Below are 13,446 nucleotides of genomic sequence, written 5' to 3' on the forward strand. Positions count from 1 at the left end.
ACAACGCAGTCTGCGGGTGCGCCATTCTGTGCGTCGTCTTTCTGCTGTAAGCGTGTGCTGTTCACAACGTGCAAGTGTGCTGTGGTTTATTCCTTAGAACAGAGGATTTTTCTGGTGTTGGAATTCCACCGCCTAGAACACAGTGTTGTTGCAACAAGACGAAGTTTTCAACCGATGTTTAATGTAAACAAAGTACCGAAAAGCGATACAATAAAGGATCTGTTTGAAAAATTGCAACGGACTGGGAACGCGATGGATGAACCTGCTGGAAAGGTAGGGCGACCGCGTACGGCAACCACAGAGGGCAACGCGCATCTAGTGCAGCAGGTGATCCAACAGCGGCCTCGGGTTTCCGTTCGCCGTGTTGCAGCTGCGGTCCAAATGACGCCAACGTCCACGTATCGTCTCATGCGCCAGAGTTTACACCTCTATCCATACAAAATTCAAACGCAGCAACCCCTCAGCGCCGCTACCATTGCTGCACGAGAGACATTCGCTAACGATATAGTGCACAGGATTGATGACGGCGATATGCATGTGGGCAGCATTTGGTTTACTGACGAAGCTTATTTTTACCTGGACGGCTTCGTCAATAAACAGAACTGGCGCATATGGGGAACCGAAAAACCCCATGTTGCAGTCCCATCGTCCCTGCATCCTCAAAAAGTACTGGTCTGGGGCGCCATTTCTTCCAAAGGAATCATTGGCCCATTTTTCAGATCCGAAACCATTACTGCTTCACGCTATCTGGACATTCTTCGTGAATTTGTGGCGGTACAAACTGCCTTAGACGACACTGCGAACACCTCGTGGTTTATGCAAGATGGTGCCCGGCCACATCGCACGGCCGACGTCTTTAATTTCCTGAATGAATATTTCGATGATCGTGTGATTGCTTTGGGCTGTCCGAAACATACAGTAGGCGGCGTGGATTGGCCTCCCTATTCGCCAGACATGAACCCCTGTAACTTCTTTCTGGGGGGACACTTGAAAGACCAGGTGTACCGCCTGAATCCAGAAGCAATTGAACAGCTGATGCAGTACATCTCATCTGCATGTGAAGCCATTCCGCGAGACACGTTCTCAAAGGTTTCGGGTAATTTCATTCAGAGACTACGACATATTATTGCTAAGCATGGTGGATACGTGGAAAATATCGAACTATAGAGTTCCCAGACCGCAGCGCCATCTGTTGTTGACAATTGTAACTACTGTAATTTCGAAAGTTTGTCTGCCTGAAAATGTACTGTTGTCCCAAGCATATTGCAACAAACGGTGTATTTCCATCGCTGTTCGTTTAGTTTGTATTGCCGTTTCAAATATACCGGTCATTTTTGAAAAACCTTGTAGCATCAACAGGTTAGTGTTCATCACGAACGTGTTTTTGCTGTTAGTGCAATGTTAACAAATGCGAAGTATGTATGGATTAGCAGGGGGCAACAGCCGTGGCGCGGTACGTTTGTATCGATACAGATTTCCAGAACGAAGGTGTCGCGACAGGAAGACGTTCAACGCAATTGATCGGCGTCTTAGGAAGCACGGAACATTCCAGCCTATGTCTCGCGACTGGGGAAGACCTAGAACGACCAGGATACGTGCAATGGACGAGGCAATTCTTCGTGCAGTTGACGATAACCCTAATGTCAGCTTCAGAGAAGTTGCTGCTGTACAAGGTAACGTTGACCACGTCACTGTATGGAGAGTACTACGGGAGAACCAGTTGTTTCCGTACCATGTACAGCGTCTGAAGGCACTATCAGCAGCTGATTGGCCTCCACGGGTACACTTCTGCGAATGGTTCATCCAACAATGTGTCAATCCTCATTTCAGTGCAAATGTTCTCTTTACGGATGAGGCTTCATTCCAACGTGGTCAGATTTTAAATTTTCACAATCAACATGTATGGGCTGACGAGAATCCGCACTCAATTGTGCAATCACTTCATCAACACAGATATTCTGTGAACGTTTGGGCAGGCATATTTGGTGATGTCTTGATTGGGCCCCATGTTCTTCCACCTGCTCAATGGAGCACGTTATCATAATTTCATACGGGATACTCTACCTGTGCTGCTAGAACATGTGCCTTTACAAGTACGGCACAACATTTGGTTCATGCACGATGGAGCTCCTGCACATTTTAGTCGAAGTGTTCGTACGCTTCTCAACAACAGATTCTGTGACCAATGGAATGGTAGAGGCGGTCCAATTCCATGGCCTCCACGTTATCCTGACCTCAACCCTCTTGACTTTCATTCATGGGGGCATTTGAAAGCTCTTGTCTACACAACCCCGGTACCAAATGTAGAAACTCTTCGTGCTCGTATTGTGTACGGCTGTGATACAATACGCCATTCTCCAGGGGTGCATCAGCGCACCAGGTATTCCATGCGACGGAGGGTGGATGCATGTATCCTCCCTAACGGATGACATATTGAACATTTCCTGTAACAAAGTGTTTGGATTCACGCTGATACGTTCTGTTGCTGTGTGTTTCCATTCCACGATTGATGTGATTTGAAGAGAAGTAATAAAATGAGCTCTAACATGGAAAGTAAGCGTTTCCGGACACATGTCCACATAACATATTTGCTTTCTTTGTGTGTGAGGCATGTTTCCTGAAAGTTTAACTGTACCTTTTTGTAAAACCCTGTGTAGAGTGTGAAAAGTAAAAGTCCCATAACACTCAGTCACGATACGCCCGAAGTTACTTGTACCTGTGAAAACTTCTCTCCGTTGTGAGTAACGTGATGTGTTGTAGTTGCTAGAAACTCTTCAATCAAATTATACAATTGGTATGATATTCCAAATTTACGTATTTTGTTCACTAGGCGACAGTTCGGAACTTTGTTGGACGCCTCACGTAAGTCGACGAACACGTCAGCTACCTGCGTGCCGGTATCTATCACTTTCTGGGTCACGTGGACGAACTGAGGGAGCTGGCTTTCACACAGTCGCAGCTTCCGGAGCCCAGAGGAGCTTTCCTGTCTCCAGAAATATCACAGTACGCTAGCATGAAACATGTTCCAAAATTCTACAAGAGGCAAACGTCAGAGCTAAAGGCCTATTGTTCTGTGCGGCCGTTCGATTATTCTCCTTGCAAACGGGAATGACCTGTGGTTTTCCATCATTAGGAACGCTTCTCTTCTCCACATACCTGTGGTACATTGCAGATACAAGAGGGACAAGTTCTTTCGCATAGTCCATGTGTAATAGAACTGGTATCCTTATCGGTATAGCGGCCGTTCAGGTGAACAGTTTCATTGAGTCAGCTGCAGGCAAAGCTTGCTGGTGGTTACCCCAGTGTGGCCAGTCTCGGCAAGCGTCGAAACGATGAGCTATCAAGTTGACACCCGCTACGATATCAGCCTCTGTAGTGAGGCTATTTCACACTACATGGACTGGACAGCCTGCCAGAGGGTCCAGCTTCCACCGGATGGGCTAAGAGTCGAGAAGATAGCCTCGCAGTCACCAAGCCACTAACGTGCCCATGAGCAGCAACCGCCACCGTTCAGACGCATGTCGGTGTTTCGTACATAGGTTCCTCCATCGCCTCACATCTGGTCGATCACCAGCAAGCTTCACCTGCAACCAATCACTCCTGTGCCATTCCACCCCGTAGCTGAGCCAGCATAACCATCCATCTCGTTAGTAGCATAACAACACCAGTGCGCTGCAGCAGATCCTGACGGAGCACAGCAACGCAGGGAATATCATATCGAGCAAGGGCGCTCTGCGCTTCGGCAGCAATGAGCGTAGTAACTAGTGTCAAACTCGCTGCCGAGGGTTGCGACATCGCCGCTCAAGTTATCCACGGATCTACGCTTCTATGGTACCTTATTGGAACAATATACTAAGTTCCTGTTCGCTGTATCTCTGACTGCAGCCACCTTACCCTTCCAACAGACTTATGTAGCTCTCAGCAGCCCATCGAAATTGACAAAAAATTGCTCTAAGCACTATGGGATTTAATATCTGACGTCATCAGTCCCCTAGAGTTAGAACTACGTAAACCTAGCTAACCTAAGGACATCATACACATCCATTCTCGAGGCAGGATTCGAACCTGCGACCGTAGCAGCCACATGGTTCCGGGAAATTCACAAACCCTAGATGAACTGAACGCCATCCTGGCAAACGGAAGAATGGCTCTTACACCCGACCGTAGTGCCTCGGCACTACAGGCGACTACGTTGCCGTCCTTAAAACATTATGTTGTGTCACTTCATGAAGACTGCTGGCTGAAGGCTTATGCAAGGACATGTCACCCATCACATTTTGGACATCTAGCCTTTTCATGTGTAAACTGCAACATGTGGTCTCGGGTTTATTTTGCTGGAGTGTGCCATTTAGTGCCCTTATTATGAGGTGTACGACTACAGGATATACCTTTCTTGCCGCGTTCTTCCGATCATTTAGTCTCCTTCACTAGCTACCAGACAGGTGCCTTTGTCATACCAAATAGCTCCCCACATCCCAAATACAGGATTTGGGTCTCGAAAATCTTTGCTTCCTGTGACCACCTATTAGACTGTGTATTGTCAGGGTGACATCGATCAGAAGGCCCGAAATAGAAGCGACACTCATAGGTGAGCAACACAGAATACCGTGCAAGGTCTCACATGGGTCAGGCTCTACGCCGTAGACGTCTCTGATGCATGTGGTATATTGTCAGTGGTAAACTACGCGTGATAATCGAGATCTCAGCCTGTAGTCCAGCAACATGGTCTTGACGGTTCGTGGTGATTGCCTTTTACCTCTTCCTCGATTTCAGCTGTTGCCAGCCATCTGCTTCTCAGAGGCAGTCGAACATCTGGTGGTGCAGTCCTTCTGGAAGGAACCTGCCTTCCCTTCTTATCCCACTGCTATCCTGAGTCCTTCCCTTCATCACTCGTTCCCCAGTCATTGGAATGAGGTCTAATGTCTGTGCGGTCTGTTGCTACAGTGCTCCCATGTTCTTCATGCCAATCATTCGACCGTCCTCAGACTTCGAAACATAGCAATTAGCAACACGTCAGCATAGACTTGGTATTGCGATCTCCACTTGAACGGGTCGAGTAACGTTTTGCAAGGGCAACAATATTCACGAAATCAAATTATTCTTCATCTGTACGAATGGGTTTCCTCTCTACTGAATATAAGCTCGCATCAGGATGAGATCACCATATCCAACAGGTGTGGAACTGCTAAAGTAACAGACTGGCAGAATTCGGTCTACGTCTCGAAGATGTAAGACTTTTAAGACTTTCCAATTCTCTGCAGTGTAGAAGCCTCTGCCTACAGACCTGTTACGTTAGACGTCATGAACGTGCATGCGATGCAAGTTATGAATAAAGACTTACGTTACTACACTTCACAAACTTCGGTCGATATTTGGTGTGAAAAACGCAATTCACTGTCACCCTGGACCAGAATATTGATCTCCATTAGGATAATGTTTTGGTTTCACAGCCGTGTAACTTCTAAGGTAAACACCCACTATTCCGACGCCGTAAAGAATCATTTATCTCTACAGGATGCTCACCAGCTGCATTCACAACTAAAATACAGCAAATTATAACGACGTTCTCGTTTGGTAAGCGTGTATCTTAAAAGTCGAAGGTTCCTGGGTAGCATACGATAAAGCAAGCTACGAACAGAAAAACGAAAATAATATTGAGAAAACATCTGTAGTCCTGCAGTGACATGGTGCCGTGGTGCACCTACCCCAAGTCAGTGGGAAATACAAGTGGTATACAATATGCACAAGAACCAAGATAAAACAATATGATCGGAATGTCAACAACGAAGAACTCGTCTTAAAAAGGGTGTAAGACAAGGAAGTAATCTTTCACCACCACTGATCCATCTATACATCGAAGAAAAAAGACGGAAACGAAGGAAAGGTTCAAGACTGGGATTAAAATTCAGGATGATAGGATGTGAAAGGATACTACTGATGACTTCGATATCCTCACTGAATGTGAAGAATTACTGGATCGGTTGAATGATTCGAACAATCTAATGAGTACATAATATGGATTGAGAGTAAATAGAAAAAAAATATTCAGAAGTGAAAATAGCGAGAAACTTAATATCAAAATCGGTGGTCACGAATTAGACGAACTTAAGGAATTATTCTACCATGGGAGCAAAAAAACTGCTACGAACGAAGCAAGGAGGACATGAAAGGCAGGCTAGCACAAGCGTAGAGGGCATTCCTAGGCAAAATATTTCTATTGGTATCAGTCATTGGGCTGAATTTGAGGTACGTATTCCTGAGAATATACGTTTGGACACAGCATTTTATAGTAGTGAATCATGCATAGTGGGAAAACTGGAAGACAGTCGAAACGTTTGAAATGAGGTGCTGCAGAAGGAAGTAAAAAGTCATGTGGACTGATAAGAGAAGGAACGAGACGGTTCTCCGGTGACTCGGCGAAGAAAGGAGCACATGGAAAACACTGACAAGAAAAAGGCACACGATCGTATGACATGGCTTACGGTATGAGGGATTGACTTCCATGGTAAAAGAGGAAACTGCAGAGGATCAAATCTGTAGGGAAAACAGAGACAGGAATACATCAAGAAAATAACTGGGAATGTAGAGTGCAAGTGTTACTCTGAGATGAAGAATTTGGTGCAGGAGAGAAATTCGTGGCGGGCAGCATCAAACAAGTCAATTTTCCTTTTTAATTTTATTTTTATTTATTTACTTACTTTTTTTGAAGGAATACACAGCCATCTCAAGGTATATTTCTGTGTATTTGCTGTGTACAACCTAGATTTCGTCTTTCACGTAATGATCTTAGACCGTAAATATATTATGCTGTGTACTGTGCAGGGTAACATATATCACGTCACTATCGAGTACAACGTTCTTAGTCCATTAACATAGCTTTGCTGTCAATTGTGCAGATTTTATATCATGTTAGGCAAATGTGGTGAACTGTGTATATCTCGCTCTGCTCAGTACACAGAAAAATTATGTTAATGATCTAAGAACAGTGCCCGATAATGGAGTGAAATAATTTGTCATCCTGCACTTTACATAGAAAAATACGTTAGTGATCTAACAATAAGACAATTGCGTGGAAACCGAAATCTTGATTGAACTGAGTAAATATACAGAAGTATACAGCCAAACGACGGTGTATTCCTTCGGAAAATAGTGTGTGACTGTGGCTCAGTATTGTCTAAAACGTCTTACTAAATGTCTGATGAACCATATATCGTTGAATTAACGTAACCCCACTACAAAAAATGAGCAGCCCCTTTGATATTATGTTCAAAATTTAGGAATAATTCTTTAACGAAGACTTGTTTTCAGAGGAAGCCAATCATACTGGTGAAGAGCTCATATGTACAGCACTGTCTTCTCAGAGACAGAAGTAGTGCTACGTTCGACAAAATTGGACCTGAAGCACAATAGCTGAAAGACGTGGTAACTATGCGAGAATCTCAAGAGATATCTTCCGAAAGTGTGCCAAAGAGTCTCAGTAGTGACACGAAGAATCTGACTTTCCCGCTTTTATTACTTCCACACTGTGCTGATGCAGTGAGTAATTTTGTATTATGATACCCAAGACACAAAAATAATTATTCACTGAACGATCTTACAACAACAATCAATTCGAAGAATTAGCTGTAGATATTTATTTACGCAGTAGAAAATTAGATACAGTAGAGATGGAGGACTTCGAGATCTCCCTCAGGCTATCAACGAGACTGTCCAAATCATCCAGCCAGGACTTCGTTCTTCCGTCAAACGAGAGATTGCCTCCTCAGCTGGGGACAGTTTTCCTACCGTCCTCTTTAGCAGCGCCTCCCCCCCCCCCCTCCCCCTCCAAAAAACAGGGGAAAGGTCTTAATTTTGAATGAAAGGCTGAAATATTGGCAAAACGTATTATATTCTGAAGTCGAGGAACGTCTCGTAATGCATAGAGCGATCGCGACTGACTGCCATGATGGTCAGTAGAGAAGATGGAGCTCGTTGCTGCCTAGACAGGCCTTGTCTCCTACGAACGCTCTGCTCTGCTTCCTTGTGGATGACGGTTTTCGACAACACTTTCTGTCTGCAGTTTATTTTTCTCCAGTTCATCGAAAAACATTGGAGGTTTTAGAGCGCTCCGGAAGAAAACCAAACTACGGATGGAAACCCATGTCCGAAACCGTCATCCACCAGGGCAACAGAGCATCGCATTCATAGGTGACAAGGCCTACCTACGCGGCAGGTAGCTCCATTTTCTCCACTGGCGATCGTGGCAGTCAGCCGCAATAGCTGAATAACAAACGACGTTGGGAGACATCCCGCCTATGATCCGTCAGCATACAGAGTCATGTTTTTTGCTGAAGGGATGGTCTAGTGTCAGGCGCCGATGCCTATAACTTCAACACCCTGCACAGTCACTTGAAGACGTTTCTGGACACCAGTTCCTAGCCTCGGTTAATTCCTCAACACATACCTCGAAGTGTGTTACAACATTTCTGGGGCATTCTGTATTTTTCATTTTCTCCTCGTATACAGTATCTAAAAAGGAGGTCCAGGTGAGTACCTGATCGTCTGAACCTTGACAATATCAGAAGCGAGAGCGCTCTTCTAAGATAAGACGTCCAATCGCAGCAACTATTCCGTCACGAATTTGTTTTCCTATAGGCTTGCAAGTTTAGCTTTAGACTGAGAAACAGTGTAGTAATAAAGCTTTTGCCAGATGGGATATTTGTCGGGTAGAAATCCTTGGAACATGTGTTAATAATCACTAGAAACCCTTGTAATCAGGGTTGTTTTGGTTTTCAGGGCTTCACTTACTTCCACTATTCAGTGTGTCATAGAAGGTGTTATAGGCCTTCTGCTTTCCGTAAGCGACACAAACGATTGAGGAGAGAATCTCAGCAGCCCGCATACATTACCTGCGGATAATGATGTGGTTTAATGTATAGTAAAGTCGTCAGAAGATCAAAACAAGTCTCAGAATGATTCAGACAAGATATCGGCATTGTACGAAAAGTGGCAATTGACTCTCAAAAATACAATGTGTCAAGCCCTCGACCTGAGTACTAAAAGTAATGCGTAAATTTAAAGGCTGTGTTCTCAAATAAATACCTAGTTATTACAGCTGCAAACAACTTATGCAGAAACCATCAGAAAGAAATTGCAATGCAGGAGGAGACACTAAAACTGCGTTTTATTGGCAGAACACGCAGAAGATGCAACAAATATACTCCTGAGATTAAAGGGATATGATACCCTACTGGGAAGGAAAGCAATCATTAAAGCAAAAGAACTTTTCATAGCTGTGACACCTTTTCACGAAAATTGAAGCACCTCTTTTCTCCTGGAAATGCGAAACTACACTCCTGGAAATTGAAATAAGAACACCGTGAATTCATTGTCCCACGAAGGGGAAACTTTATTGACACATTCCTGGGGTCAGATACATCACATGATCACACTGACAGAACCACAGGCACATAGACACAGGCAACAGAGCATGCACAATGTCGGCACTAGTACAGTGTATATCCACCTTTCGCAGCAATGCAGGCTGCTATTCTCCCATGGAGACGATCGTAGAGATGCTGGATGTAGTCCTGTGGAACGGCTTGCCATGCCATTTCCACCTGGCGCCTCAGTTGGACCAGCGTTCGTGCTGGACGTGCAGACCGCGTGAGACGACGCTTCATCCAGTCCCAAACATGCTCAATGGGGGACAGATCCGGAGATCTTGCTGGCCAGGGTGGTTGACTTACACCTTCTAGAGCACGTTGGGTGGCACGGGATACATGCGGACGTGCATTGTCCTGTTGGAACAGCAAGTTCCCTTGCCGGTCTAGGAATGGTAGAACGATGGGTTCGATGACGGTTTGGATGTACCGTGCACTATTCAGTGTCCCCTCGACGATCACCAGAGGTGTACGGCCAGTGTAGAAAATCGCTCCCCACACCATGATGCCGGGTGTTGGCCCTGTGTGCCTCGGTCGTATGCAGTCCTGATTGTGGCGCTCACCTGCACGGCGCCAAACACGCATACGACCATCATTGGTACCAAGGCAGAAGCGACTCTTATCGCTGAAGACGACACGTCTCCATTCGTCCCTCCATTCACGCCTGTTGCGACACCACTGGAGGCGGGCTGCACGATGTTGGGGCGTGAGCGGAAGACGGCCTAACGGTGTGCGGGACCGTAGCCCAGCTTCATGGAGACGGTTGCGAATGGTCCTCGCCGATACCCCAGGAGCAACAGTGTCCCTAATTTGCTTGGAAGTAGCGGTGCGGTCCCCTACGGCACTGCGTAGGATCCTTCGGTCTTGGCGTGCATCCGTGCGTCGATGCGGTCCGGTCCCAGGTCGACGGGCATGTGTACCTTTTGCCGACCACTGGCGACAACACCGATGTACTGTGGAGACCTCACGCCCCACGTGTTGAGCAATTCGGCGGTACGTCCACCCGGCCTCCCGCATGCCCACTATACGCCCTCGCTCAAAGTCCGTCAACTGCACATACGGTTCACGTCCACGCTGTCGCGGCATGCTACCAGTGTTAAAGACTACGATGGAGCTCCGTATGCCACGGCAGACTGGCTGACACTGACGGCGGCGGTGCACAAATGCTGTGCAGCTAGCGCCATTCGACGGCCAACACCGCGGTTCCTGGTGTGTCCGCTGTGCCGTGCGTGTGATCATTGCTTGTACAGCCCTGTCGCAGTGTCCGGAGCAAGTATGGTGGGTCTGACACACCGGTGTCAATGTGTTCTTTTTTCCATTTCCAGGAGTGTATTTTGCTGACCTCCACCTACATAATAAGATTTAACCGTTGTAATGAGAGAAGAAAAATCAGAATTCACAGTGAAAGGTCTTCGTATTCATATTTTTTTTGTAAATAAAATTGCCTTTTCCTGCTGCTAGTTACTTTATTTATCCCATACGCGTTTCGCCCTTTCCTGTTCTAAGGTATTATCAGAGGGATCTATAACGATACAGTTTTGTTAGTTTTAGATTATTAAACAGTTCACTCGGTGATTTTTTGTAATAACGTAAATACTTACGATTTTCTGATCTGCATTTCCTCATATCTGGTCGGAAGGTCGCACTACCACTTTTGTCACTGCCATATAATCATATCTTTGTGTTCCGGCCTTCCTTACATTGTTCACCACTTTTCTCAGTCCTTTTTGTGGTGGACTATTGTTCTTTTGTCACTCTATACAACTATTTCGTCGTACACTGTTTTTCACAACTTAAATATTGCGACTCCATTACGTATTTCATTTTCTTTGGTATGTTTAACTATTTATTGCCAACCTAACGAAGAGTTCCTTTTATTTATTTTTTTTCTTTGAACGGGGGCGGGGTAGGCGGTTGACTATCTGCTGGCGAATGGTTGAAAACTTTGGTGACAGCTGATTTGAGTTTTCGTTTCAATATTGTGTGGACGGGTTCATGGATGAGTGAGTGTAAAGATGTTGGGTTGGGTTCTATTATTACTATATTGAACAGTATTATTATATTAATCCTTTTGCGAACGTTATTCTGTTATTTTATCCATTGGTGTAAATAATGAATTGCTTGGCATGTGCACTTGGTCATTCAACAGGATTTTCCCTTCTGCTTTGGTTTTTTTGTGTGTGATAATTTTCTTTCGTGGTTAGGAGGTGTTTTTTATTGTTGATTCTAATTATTTTCATGTCATCTTCTCTAGTGGTCAGCATGTGGTCATTTTCTCTTAGGTGTTCTGCAAATGGGGAGTGGTTTGTCCCACATTTCCTGGCTCTCATGTGTTCTTTGTATTTGACATCAGATGTTCAACCCGTTTGTCCTATGTATGTGCCTTCATAAGTGTTACACAGTAGTTGATATACATCTGTTTTCTGGTCACTTTTGGGGTGTATTTTTGTATAGAACTGACTGTTGTATATGTATCAAACTTGTTATCTACGTATTCGTTTTTACCACGTCATATTTGAGAATGACAGGGTACAGAAATAGTCTCAGAGTGGTTCTGTGAACACTTTGCTTAGTACTGAAATATGAATTGCAAAGTATTCATGTAGCCGGGCCTAGTGACCACGCGGTTTGAGGAACCATGTCACGGACTGATCGGCCCTTCCCGGCGGAGGTTCGAGTCCTCCCTCAGGCATGGGTCTGTGTGTTGTTTTTAGCATAGGTTAGGTTTAAGTTAGTTTCAGTAGTGTGTGAGTCTAGGGACCGATGACCTAAGCAGTTTGGTCCCTTAGGACTTCACACACATTTTTGCGTTTGAGAGTAGTCACGTAGACGTAGATACCGATTCAGTTGACCACTGCTCTTGTTTATTTGACTTGCTTCTGTGTTTGAGACGCTCAGATATGAAAAGCACGATGAAAATAGTATACGTACACGTTTTTAGGTGATCCGTTAAAGTGTACACTGTGTAACAAGATTCCTTGCAAATCCATTCTGAACGCGTTGTGTGAAGCACGGAAGTCGTAATACGAAAGGTACGCCTTCAAGGGGACAATGTGCCAATTTCGCATGCGTGTTTTCCGTCAACACGAGTCAGGGAAAAGTATTTAGTAGTATCGAAACACGAATGACTAAGGAGGTCTAGATGTCAGGCCACTGTGTACCTGACATTAACCTGTAATTACATGTGTGCATGTAAACTGTCAGCAATATTCCTGAGAAATGAAAAACTAAGCGAAGTGTAGAACCATTGCCGTTGCTCTGGAAGGCACAATATAGAAATAAACACTAAAACTAAACTCCTCCCGCAAGGGCCACGAAGGCCCAAAGGTAACGAATGGCCGCCGTGTCATCTGCGGCCCACAGGCGTCACTAGACGCGGATATGCAGGGATTTGTGGTCAGTACCCCGCTCTCCCGGCCGTAGGTCAGTTTCCGAGACCGGAGCTGCTACCTCTCAATCAAGTAGCTCGTCAGATTGCCTCACAAGGGCTGAGTGCACCCCGCTTGCCAACAGCGCTCGGCGGACCGGATGGTCACCCATAAAAGTGCTAGCCCAGCCCGACAGCGCTTAACTTCGGTGACCTGACGGGAACCGGTGTTACCACTGCGGCAAGGCCGTTATCATAATACAGAAATGGATGGGACCAAAGAAGTTAGAATTGTGTTGTACGAACCAGTCATAAGAAACCCTTCCTGTACAGCACATGAAATATCGGGAGAAACCTAAAACAACAAACATAACATCAAAATATTTTGGAGGAGAGGTCTCTGTTTGATGAAAGATAATTAAATAATCAACAGTGTGACCAAAAATTGTCGACTAACGTATGTTCCAAACAGAATCCTCAAAAACAAGACATGAACATTTTGCATAAATTTCACCAACAATATGCATCCTTTCTGACTTGTAGTAAAGAATACTCTTCCAAATTTTCTGACGGAAAAAGGCTTAAGATATGCAATGAAGTACTACTCTTTCTGTGTGCGTGAAGGTTGAATTTGTAAGCAAATATACGAGCGGGGGG

At 45.2% G+C, this 13,446-nt stretch overlaps 1 pseudogene; it reads right to left on the reverse strand.

Annotated features, from left to right (window-relative positions):
- Positions 1–12,926: 12,926 nt before the first annotated feature.
- On the reverse strand, positions 12,927–13,044 carry LOC126279260 (5S ribosomal RNA; annotated as a pseudogene).
- Between the last annotated feature and the right edge of the window lie 402 nt (positions 13,045–13,446).

This window comes from Schistocerca gregaria, chromosome 6 (assembly GCF_023897955.1).
Source record: "Schistocerca gregaria isolate iqSchGreg1 chromosome 6, iqSchGreg1.2, whole genome shotgun sequence".
In the NCBI taxonomy this organism is placed as follows: domain Eukaryota; kingdom Metazoa; phylum Arthropoda; class Insecta; order Orthoptera; family Acrididae; genus Schistocerca; species Schistocerca gregaria.